A 10,487-nucleotide genomic window follows, 5' to 3' on the forward strand; every position below is an offset into this window, starting at 1 on the left:
GTGGAGTGAGCAATTCTGCACTCCAAAATATATCGAAGTAAATTAATGGACTCGTATGAGGATTTCCCCCATCTTGTTGCTCTTGGCAACTGTTGATTCCGATGGCCCGTCAGATGAGGGAAACACAGAGATGGATGGGGTGCGATGGAGAAGACAGATTCAGATTGTAAAGAAGGAAAATCAAAATCACAATCACATTTTTCCATAGTTCTACACACTTGGCAAACAGAAGGAGTGGGAAGGGACATGCATAGCGGCCATGGCAACGCTCCAGCGTTAGCTAATAAAACTTATCCAGTTTTTCCAATCTGAGAGTCGAAAACGATGGCAATGGCCACCCCAAAGCCACTTCACCCAATGCCACACCCCCGCCCCCCGCTCATAGATACGGCGAAACAGTGGAAAGTGAGGAGAGGAGACGGACAGACTACCAGCACCAGAAGCAAGACCCAGAGCAGAACCAGATCTAGAACCATGTCGAGACCAGGACCCGGTCCCGGTCCCGGACCCAGTCCCTGTCCCTGCAAATAGAGCAATTTAAATTGGAACGTGATTATGCAAACGTTTGCACAGCTTAACTCAAGTGCCGCTCCGTGCCGCTCGGCCAGTTGGCCAGTTGGTGGTGCTCACACATGGTTCTGACTCTGGTTACCAACGAGTGGAGCCGAGCACAGTAGAGCGAGTGACCGGCGGACCGGGTACTCATATTGGATTGGCAGGGAAGGAGGTGCCTGCTGTCCATAGATTACATGTCTTAAATCAATTTTTAAGGCCATCTTGCGCCACCGCACAAAAATCCATCTAAAAGCACCATGTCTGGCTTAGGCGATGACCACTTACATATGTATGTAGGTATTACATCGATATGCGTCGTGTGGCTGTTGCAAGGTTCACCTCCACCTCCGCCGCCTACTGCAATGGCGGGGGAATATAAAGTAGTCGGCAATAGGCCACAGCATGTCGTTGGTGATTCGAGGCAGCAAGTTCCTGTTCCGGTTATCCGTGTCATGTGGGCCGGATAGAAGTCATGGTTGCAGTTCGAGATCATCGTGAAGTTCTGCTCGATCAGGCTGAGCAGATCTTCTGACAGAGGTCGATGGTGGGGCAGCCGGAGCACGTCAAAGAGCTTCGCTTGGTAGGCGCACCAGACACGGTCCACACCTTGCCGTGGAAGGGTCTCCCCAGTGGCCCGAATTGGACCAGCAAGCGGTAAGTAAGTAAGCCACTTAGCAATGTACAATGATGAATACATAATTATAATTATTTGTACTTTCAAAAAATTAAAAACTTAAATTTAATGCAATTATTTAATGTTGGTGGCGGAGAAAGCGTGGTCGCATCGGTCAGAAAATGAATTCGAAATTCATTAGTAATGTGAATAGCCAATATTCCCAGTTTCAACTTTCTGGCTTTACCGTGGAGGTTAAGGCGAAAAAAAACGGAATTTCCATCCACCGTGCAGTGGTGGTCCAGAAGTTGCATGGATAAATTTCCACACCCGTATTACATAGCCAATAGCTGTTCTGAATGAGCTGCATGAAGATGCTCGTACTGATATCTCAGCCATAGAAGGTTGCTGTTCCGGGATGGGCAATTTGAAGACAGCCGATCACATCAGTCATGCCACGGCCATGGGGCAAAAGCAATAAGCGCCACCCAGAGCGCACTTCTCGGTAATTTAAGGAGCATAGACGGGGCAAAGACTTGGCCAGAATGTGGTGCTGCTGTTGCCTACGACGGGGGGTCTTGGCACGGTGGCAGAGATGAGTGGTTAGGTGGGTAGTCTCCGGTGTGTTATATTGTGGCCTTTTAGGTTCACTTGATGTTATTTTACAAGGACACGCGCACAATTTATAATAACTTCGACTGGCCAGTGCTCATCTCCGTTTCAGTCTTGGTCTTGGTCTTGGTCTCTGGCTTTCTCTTTGTCTTTGGTCACTAACAGATGCTTTCCTACTGCATGGGAGAAGCAAGAGGCGAAAAGAAAAGAAGGTACACAGCACCCCACACAGATAGAGCCCTACGGTTCTATGTGTTTGAGGGTGTTTGCAAACGAGAAAAATGAAGCGAAACAATTCCAAGTAAGCAAACAAAACTGATGGAAGATAATCTACTTGAAGCATACTTTAAGGCGTATCTAATGGTCCTTTTAATGTTTAAACACGCTTTCGTCTTCCCCACAAATCCCTCCCCCTGTTAGTCCTCTCAGCTTCCCTGCTCGCCCGCTTCTTGGCCAAACCAATGTCCCATGTTTATTTTATCCACATCATCAGCGCTCAAGTCGCCAGAACTCTGGCACCCACAGTCCACAGCCCACAGCCGGGTCTGATTCTGTGGGTGCTCTTACAGTAGCCGGCCAATGTCACGTTCAGCCTCCTTCTCTCTCTGTCCCCTCCATATATAGAATAAATATGTATAGGGATATATAAATGTATTTTTTCCGCTTCTTAAGGCTTGTCGCCGGCTGCGGCTTCTTTTTTGTTTTTTATATTTTTTTTATCATAATTTCGCATTTTTGCTTTTATAAATTTTAAATTTGTTAGTGTGTTAAATACATTGTCTAATGGTTATGTTGATATATTCGATTAGACGGATTGATACACTGATAGAAAGAAGCCCAAAGTGGATGGAAATAAAATGAAAATGATTAGTTTTACGATTTCAAAACTAGCCCCTTTGAATTCAGCTCTTTAAAAGTACATATGTTATAAAAGTAATAACCTAAAGATCAATTGGTGAAACCATCGGGAATGAAGCAAAGTTGGATTTTTTTTTTTATTGCACGCCTCGTAAAGCAATTTCTCCGAACTGACTAAGGCCACGCTTCAAAAAAACTCAAACGCTTTATTAAATTTTAGTATTTGTTGTTAAGAGTACATTCACATTTATATATTAAATAATCTTCAGATTTTTCCTTTTTTTTAATCCAGCAATTAAATGTTCCTGGAAATGAGTTCTGATCCTTCCCTTCCCTCCCTCTCTCTGACCATGAGGTATGTATGTATGTATGTGCTGCGTGAGTAGTCTGAATGATTTTAGGCATACATATGCCTTGTACACTCGTACATATATGAGAATGGCTTTAAAATTGGGGTTAAGTAACCCCTTGTGCCACTTCCATCTCAAAGGTTTCTCTGCCCGTCTCGTCTGGCCTCTCCGCCTTCTGTCTGTGCGACTTGCCGTCTGTTTGTCTGAATTTGTGCGTATCGATTATCATGGCAGACGGCGACATCCGCAGACGTAGACGTAGAAGGGATGCCGTGAGGGGAGCTCGGATGTCGGAGCGGGAGACGGAGACGGATCAACTAGCCAGTAATAATGTCTTTCGCTGACATTTGACATTTTGGCTATATATCACTCACATTGTGACAACTGGCAACTTGGCATTCAAATATAGCCAGAGAGCATTGCCAAAGGCCCAGACCCAGACCCAGACCCAAAACTCAGTCCAGTGCCAATCCCAGTCCCAAGACTTGGGCCAGCACTAGGATCGCAGGGGCTATGGCTATTCATGCTCAGATGTTTAAGAACAATAAATTTGTGGGCCTTGCCTTCTCCTGTGCATGCGTCTCTATGGTTCCCTTTACTCCTTGTGGGAGGGAGATGTTCCAGATATCCTAAAGATTCGAAAGTTGGCAGTTTTAGAAATATGGACATTTCTGGTTCCACCTTAAAACTATTGACGCGACAAAGGAAAGGCGAAGGTGGATGAATCTCTTTGCCTCCGCGAATTCTACAAAGCAGATCCATTTAATGTGAAAACATCTTAAGATTTTGGTAAGACCGAAAACGAGATCTGCGGAATCACTTTTTGGCGGCCTGCTGGAGTTTTCGGGAACACTGGCTTACGTGTACGTGTTCGTGTACCCTTCCCTCCTCCTTTGTAGACAGACGAAATGTTTGGCAGTCTTGTGCCTGATGTAGACCCAATGACAAGAGGGAAGCGACATATTTGAACTGGAATGAAGCTGGAATGGGGCCGGATAGCGGTGGCTATTATCCCCATCAGCAGGCGGAGGAGGAGCAGTTGCAGTAGCAGTGCCAACGGTAGCTGGAGCATTTACATCATAACATGGCCGTCTGATGGATAGACAGATAACCAGCATTAGCATTAGTGGCCACGATGATGAGGATGATGCTGATGCTGACGCTGATGCTGACAACAACAGCCACGGCGGCTCCAAGGATGAGATGAAACGAGGGAAAGCCCAAGCCCTGACTCTGGAGCCAGGGCCTCTCCTGCTTGTCAGTCTGCGCGTGTGGTTTGGTGGGCGTGGCACACGCTGAAGTTGAAACATGCGGGTAAATTATCTTTTCATTTCCATCAACGTCCTCGTCGTCGTCCTCATCTCCATCTCCAGCTTCATCCTCTGCTTCGTCCTTCTCTGTTTGTCTGTCTGCCGGCTCATCGTTTGTCGTGCGCGTTGTCGTCGTGGCAATTGCCACTTCCATGTCGTCGTCCACATCCACATCTGCATTTGCCCACCATTGCCACCCAGGCGGGCGGCTGTAACATGGTATAACAGCATCCGGGAATTGAATCGGTATCTGGCGCTGTTCGATTGTTTGGCTTCTTCAACTTTTTTCCGCCTCTGCGAGCCATCGTATTGTGGACGGCAAGGTGACCACTCCTACCCATTGCCCATGGTTCCGTAACATGAGTTGAGTTTTATTAAGGCCGCCTGTCTGCAGTTTCCGCACCCGCACCCGCTTCAATTAAAGCGGTCGAGCCGACTGCTGCTAAAAGCGGTTAAAACTATAATTCCGTTTCGCTAATTGTTCAGGGAAATTAAACGAGTTGCAGGAACAATCGAGAAGATTTACAAGTAGCTGAATATCTATTTAAAACTTTTCTGCGATGAATATTTCTTAAAAAACAATCCTTAAAAAAATATATATTTCTTCCTAGCGATTAAGTTAATAATCGACTGCAGTCGACTGGTTGAAAAAGACAGAAAGGTTCTTGCTATTGTAATTGAAATTTCCACTTGAATTTGTAGTTTACCAACAATAAATTTTACTAGCATTGCTTTTTGGAGACTAACGGGCCTCTGATGACTGGAAAAAAAAATAATATACATTCATACATGTACAAAAATTACCCTCAAGCAAAGCCTCCAGCTGCAACGGGTCAAAGGGGTTGTTCAGGGGAACGGAACCAGGTTCTGGCCGTGCTTTGATGGCGCTGAAGTTGGACGAACAACGAACAACAAACAGCAAAATATAAATGACTTTAATAGCTCATCAATGATTCAGGCGGAAATCCGGACTGTCCAAGTGCAGTCGGTTTATTGGATACCGGAAAGGCATTATGTTGCTCCTACTGTTTCTCTGTCTCTGTCACTCTCCGTCTCTCTCTCACGTTGTCTGTGTGCTACTGTCTCTCTTTATGGCTTTTGTCCATTTGTTTGATTATTCTGACTGAAGGTGAAGTCTGCCTGATTCTGGGGAGGGGTCAGTGGATGGTGGTTAGTGGATAGGGGATAGGGGAGGACACGGGCCTGTCTGTTTAGCTGCAATGATTTTCACGCTGCATCCGAAAAGTATGCAACCAAATTTGCATATTGTTTTGCTCGTGTCGCCCCCCGCAATGTCAGCAGTTTGTCTGCCTTCTGCCACTCTCTGTCCGAGCCCCAACCCCACCCTGGGTGCATATAGGACCGCCTCGGCATACGTGTGTGTGTATGTGTTTTCAAGTCAACTCGATGGCTGCCTCCCTGTTACACCTGTCTGCGTCTATGAGCAGGTTCTGATGTTGGTGCAGTGGCATGTGTCTGTTGTTTCATCATTATTATCGTCATTATAGGTGGCACATGGGCGGTTTCCCATCCCCATCCCCGTCCCCATCCTCATGCTCATGCTCGTCTACGTACCTTTCTCAATGGCTGCCGCCCAGTGGCCATGTGACAGTAGCCGCTTGGCTTTTGCCTCTCATTTATTATGCAAATCCGGGCCAGGGGTCTCTGGCTGATTGTGTGAGGTTTAGAATTGGCCCTTCGCAAGCGGCCAAAGAGTTAAGCACTATTCAAAAATACAATATGACGTCGCCCTACAGCATCACGAAATCATCGGCAACAACATCAACTAAGCTCATTCTCACCATGCGATGTCCCCAACATTCGTTTTACATGTTTTACATTTACAAAAAAATAATATTGCTAATCGCATATTGATGAAACGACAGAAAATATTACAAATCGGTGTAATCCGAAAATGCATGCGACAATCCCAACCTAAGCTGATTTGTGTTCAACGAATTGGCAATGGGTACACGAGTGGAATACTTATTTGGATACGTTATAGTGGATACCTTAATGCCGCAAATAATACTCAGCAGTGCCGTGTACCCTATGCTAACTCTATTACTGGCTACGAATATTAACTGGCTTCGCACGTCATATAAATTGCAGATGCCCCTTGATCGTGGCACGTCCCTGAAAACTAGCAGAGCGTATGTCCAAAACGCAGGCGGAGCTGGAAAATAATAAAAAGTAAATATAATTTCAATTTCCATTTCCATTTTTATGCATGCCTCAGTGTTAATCAATTACGTGCTTTAATTGAAAGTCGCCAAAGTCAATAGCGAAACTCGCAAACCAATACAAAGGAAAATATGCAATATTAAATATGAATATATACATAAATCCCAATACATATTCATTTGCATATGTATATGTATGTATTTGCATGTATGTATATGTTATTTTTTCACTGGCGCAAGATCCCGTCGGGTGTCTTCTGTTTGCCTACGAATTTCTTTTCAATTAACTCTAAGCCGTAAAAACATAATTGAAATGCGGCCGCATTCCCATTCCCCAACATTGCTTGCCATCCAGCAGTAAAACAGTGAAAAGTGCTCCGGAGGGAAGGTAATATTAAAAGTACTCCAAGTGCGAGTACATGTGGAACGAGCCCAAGAGGAATGACTGAGTAGTAGATTGAGGCAAGATCATAGTTGTGAAGTGAAGTTAGAGTAAATATTTGAGATTGGGGTGAGGTCATTAGGTCTACTGCTAGTATGGATACTAGTTCACGCTAGTTGACTGCGAAATGAAAGATTTATACGAGTATGGGAGGGTGACACCTCTAACAGCACTCTCTAGCACTGCACTACCCTCCACCCCAGTACCCACCCAGTGTGCCCATCCACCGACTGGTCTTACTGTTCCAACCATGCCATGGGCATCGGCGTGCTGCTCGATAGAACTCGACTGGGCCGCCTGGCGTCTGCGGCTGTAAATGAAGTTGTGTTTTAATTAAAATTCCAGACTTTATTTCTGTAATTATATTAACTCGCTGTTCGAATTCGTTTGCTCGGTTCCGGCATCGGTCTCAGTCCCGGTCTCAGCCATAGCTTCGGCCCGGATCGATCGATCTTAGGGGGATAGACTAGGAGTGCGAGTGGGAGTGGTAGTGGTAGTGGGAGAGAACCATGGATAGGGCAGGGCAGTAAGCAAAAGATAAAACCATTAACGGTAAAGTGAAGAAATGTGGAAAACGTGGCACAGGCATGTGGCATGTACGCCTCACTACTCGAACACCATTCTCTGTCCTGCATATCCAGCTGTGTCGTCATTGGCACTGGCATCGGCATCTTCGCCTGCTATGCGGGGGTCACCCCGTCGGGTCCTCTCCTTTCCTATCCTTTCCTTTCCCGTCCTGTTCTTTTACACCAGCTTGTTATACCTTCCAATCGCCTGCTCCTGCTCCTGTTCCTGTTTCTGTTCTTGCCGCTGCCCTTCCCCATCTTCCATTCGCCCGACTGCAAATGGTGTTTAAATTAATTTAATTGAATGTGAAATGAAATTTGTTTTGACACACACCAGCACTAGCACCGAATACCAGCAAATACATCCGCATCCGCAGCCAACACCACATCGACATCAACTCCAGCTAAAAGTACTATATAGCCAGAGCCACAGCCACAACTACAGCTCCAGCTTCTGTCCCAAAACTGGAAACTGGAGCCACTACAATGGCTGCTTTTGCTTTCCCGGACTGCTATGGATTCCTTTTGGCTGCTGCTCTCATTGTTTTCCCATCGCACAATACAAATGGTCGTCGCTGCATTCTGGACGATTGTGTGCGCCTCCGTGTGCACTCCGGGGCCCAGGAATGCCACAACGATGCCAAAGCGGTCGCTTTTCGAGGTGGGACGCAGTCCGACTTATCAGACTTCACCGACTCCTGAAAACATATTCCAATATCGCTATTATCAGAAATTTCGAAAGAAAACTGATTGAAAAGTGGAGTTTCTGGTGATAATTTGATTTGTAGGCCGCCGCGGCCGGTCTTCCAGCGAATGCTCTCATCCATATACCGTCCGGATAAGGTTCAAAAACTTCTGCTTTGGCTTTTCATTCCATAAACCTATCCAGCTCGGATATTCTACAAAGAAATTGCTTTAAACACATATGTAAGTAGTATATAATGTAGACACCTCCTACACAGAGGAGACTCCAACTCAGAGCCGTGTGTTTGGCGTGGCTGATGGTTGCCCAATCCAAAACAGAAGCTACAAAAGCCGCAAAATTCGGCCAACGGTTGTTGTCATGCTGCAATGTGTGTGTGTGTCAGTCGTATGCGTGTGCGAGGCAGCTTGCATGCTTATGTGTGTGTGCGTATGCGTTCACATCCATTTTGCGGCGGCATACGTTGCGTATGCGCAGCGCATTTCTATCGGAAGCGAACGTTGAAACAACTAAAAATGTTGTTAAAATTTGCTAAATTTGCATTTTTTGACGTTTTTGCGTCTTGTTGTAGTCGGACGGCAGTGCCTACTACTACTACCGTCACCGAAACACACCCCGTCCCGAAGCACTACATCGACGTTCGTCTATTTGTGTTGCAAATATAATTTTTAATTTAAATGCAAATTTTGGAAATCATTTTCGAAGCATTATGTGCCCATATTGATACGCAAATTGCTGTCAGCACGCACAGTCATAGACGTAGAGGCAGAGGCAGAGCCACATAGATACACCCGCACACAACAGCCCACAACAGCACACACGGACAGACAGAGCCACACACACATGCAGATTTAATAACGCATATGCGTCAGTCAACCGCTGGTACAAGCCGCAGAGCCAACAGTTTTAGGAGTCGCTTCGTCATCCACGGGAAACATTATAGAATCCGGAGGAGGAAGGGTCTGGGTATTGGTCTGTGCCATTCCATGGGGAAAACGATGGTGTCGGAGGCAGCCGCCGCTGTGACCGCCGTAGTCACCGAAGAGCTGACAACATCAGCTCTGGCACTGCTCCACGACTCTTCCATAAGAATATCGATTTTTGAAGAATTCAGGAGACGTTGGATATACAGCAACCGTTTGCCGGTTTTTGATGATTTTTTTTAATGTTTATTGCCGGTGGCAGCAACAACGAGAAGAGCCACAGGAAAAGCAGAGGGGCACAAACAAAAATGGGATTCATGGATCTGAAAAATGTTCCCTTGACCTTGCTTCAATCAGTTCAATGATTCACTCGTTCCATTTCAATCCATATTATTAGTGTACATATGTATATCTGCTCATTATATGCATACATTCTATATTTAAAAAACAAAACATACATATATAACCATACAAAAATTCTTAAGTAAAGGGTATATTTAGCCAGCTCTGTAAAAAACCGTATGCATGCAGGCAGATCTAGAATGCTTGAGAATATGTGTGCACACGTATCAATGCTAAAGTCTTTGGAGCGGCACAGTGGGCTCAGCCTAAAAGGGGTTGCACAGGTCAACAAATTGTATGAGCGCTTTGCATAAAATAAAAGAGAATTTTCCAGAGAATATGAGATGTAAGCACTTAAAGTTGAAAATTGTTTCAATGTGAAACAATGTATTGAACTCTTAGTCTCTTATTAATTTATCCAGCTGATATAGGCAAAGACCCCACTGTGCGAAATGCATGCACATGCATGCACAGACGAAGCCTGTGGGCAGCGGGCTTTTGGTCAGAGACGAAGCTTAGCCGAAAAGAGAGTTTAAAGTCCGCGCGCGCTCTCTGTGTATGGGACGTAGTGACCCGCCATAGAACCGGTTTTCGGCCGCTCACGCATGTTATCTTGTTATTGTATAGTCTTTGATTGAGAGATTAAGAGCGGCTGGCTCTAGAGCGCTCTCTCTCTCTCTGGTTTTTGAACAGAAAACAGCCAGCCAGAAAAATATGAGTGCCAAAAGTTCGTCGTTACGCATCTTATTGTTACATATGTATATGTATTGTCTTTGCTAGTAGGTACATACATTTAGTTGAAGCTGCCTTTTTATGGTTATAATTTCAGTGGATTTTAAACCCCTTCCACTTCTCCGGTCCGATCCGTTCCGTTCCGTTCGGCTGTGCAGCCATTTGTCTGCCGCTCTCCTGGCACTCTGGCAGCCATTTAAAACCATTTCACAAGTCGTCAAATCCGATTATGAACTCATTTCACTATTCTGTCGTTGAACTACTTTGATGTTTAATTTGCAATTTAATTTTAATGTGC

At 45.4% G+C, this 10,487-nt stretch overlaps 1 long non-coding RNA gene across 2 annotated transcripts; it reads right to left on the minus strand.

The window, feature by feature from the left end:
* Positions 1 to 7,304: 7,304 nt before the first annotated feature.
* Positions 7,305 to 8,727, minus strand: LOC111070137. 2 transcript variants are annotated; one of them, XR_002607322.2, is made up of 3 exons: positions 8,448 to 8,727; positions 7,824 to 8,388; positions 7,305 to 7,762 (listed from the first exon to the last, which is right to left on the minus strand). It is a non-coding gene; the product is annotated as an uncharacterized LOC111070137 (long non-coding RNA). The 2 variants fall into 2 exon arrangements; XR_002607321.2 differs by having other exon boundaries at positions 8,441 to 8,727.
* Between the last annotated feature and the right edge of the window lie 1,760 nt (positions 8,728 to 10,487).

The sequence above is a fragment of the Drosophila obscura genome, unplaced genomic scaffold (assembly GCF_018151105.1).
Source record: "Drosophila obscura isolate BZ-5 IFL unplaced genomic scaffold, ASM1815110v1 contig_28, whole genome shotgun sequence".
Classification (NCBI taxonomy): Eukaryota; Metazoa; Arthropoda; class Insecta; order Diptera; family Drosophilidae; genus Drosophila; species Drosophila obscura.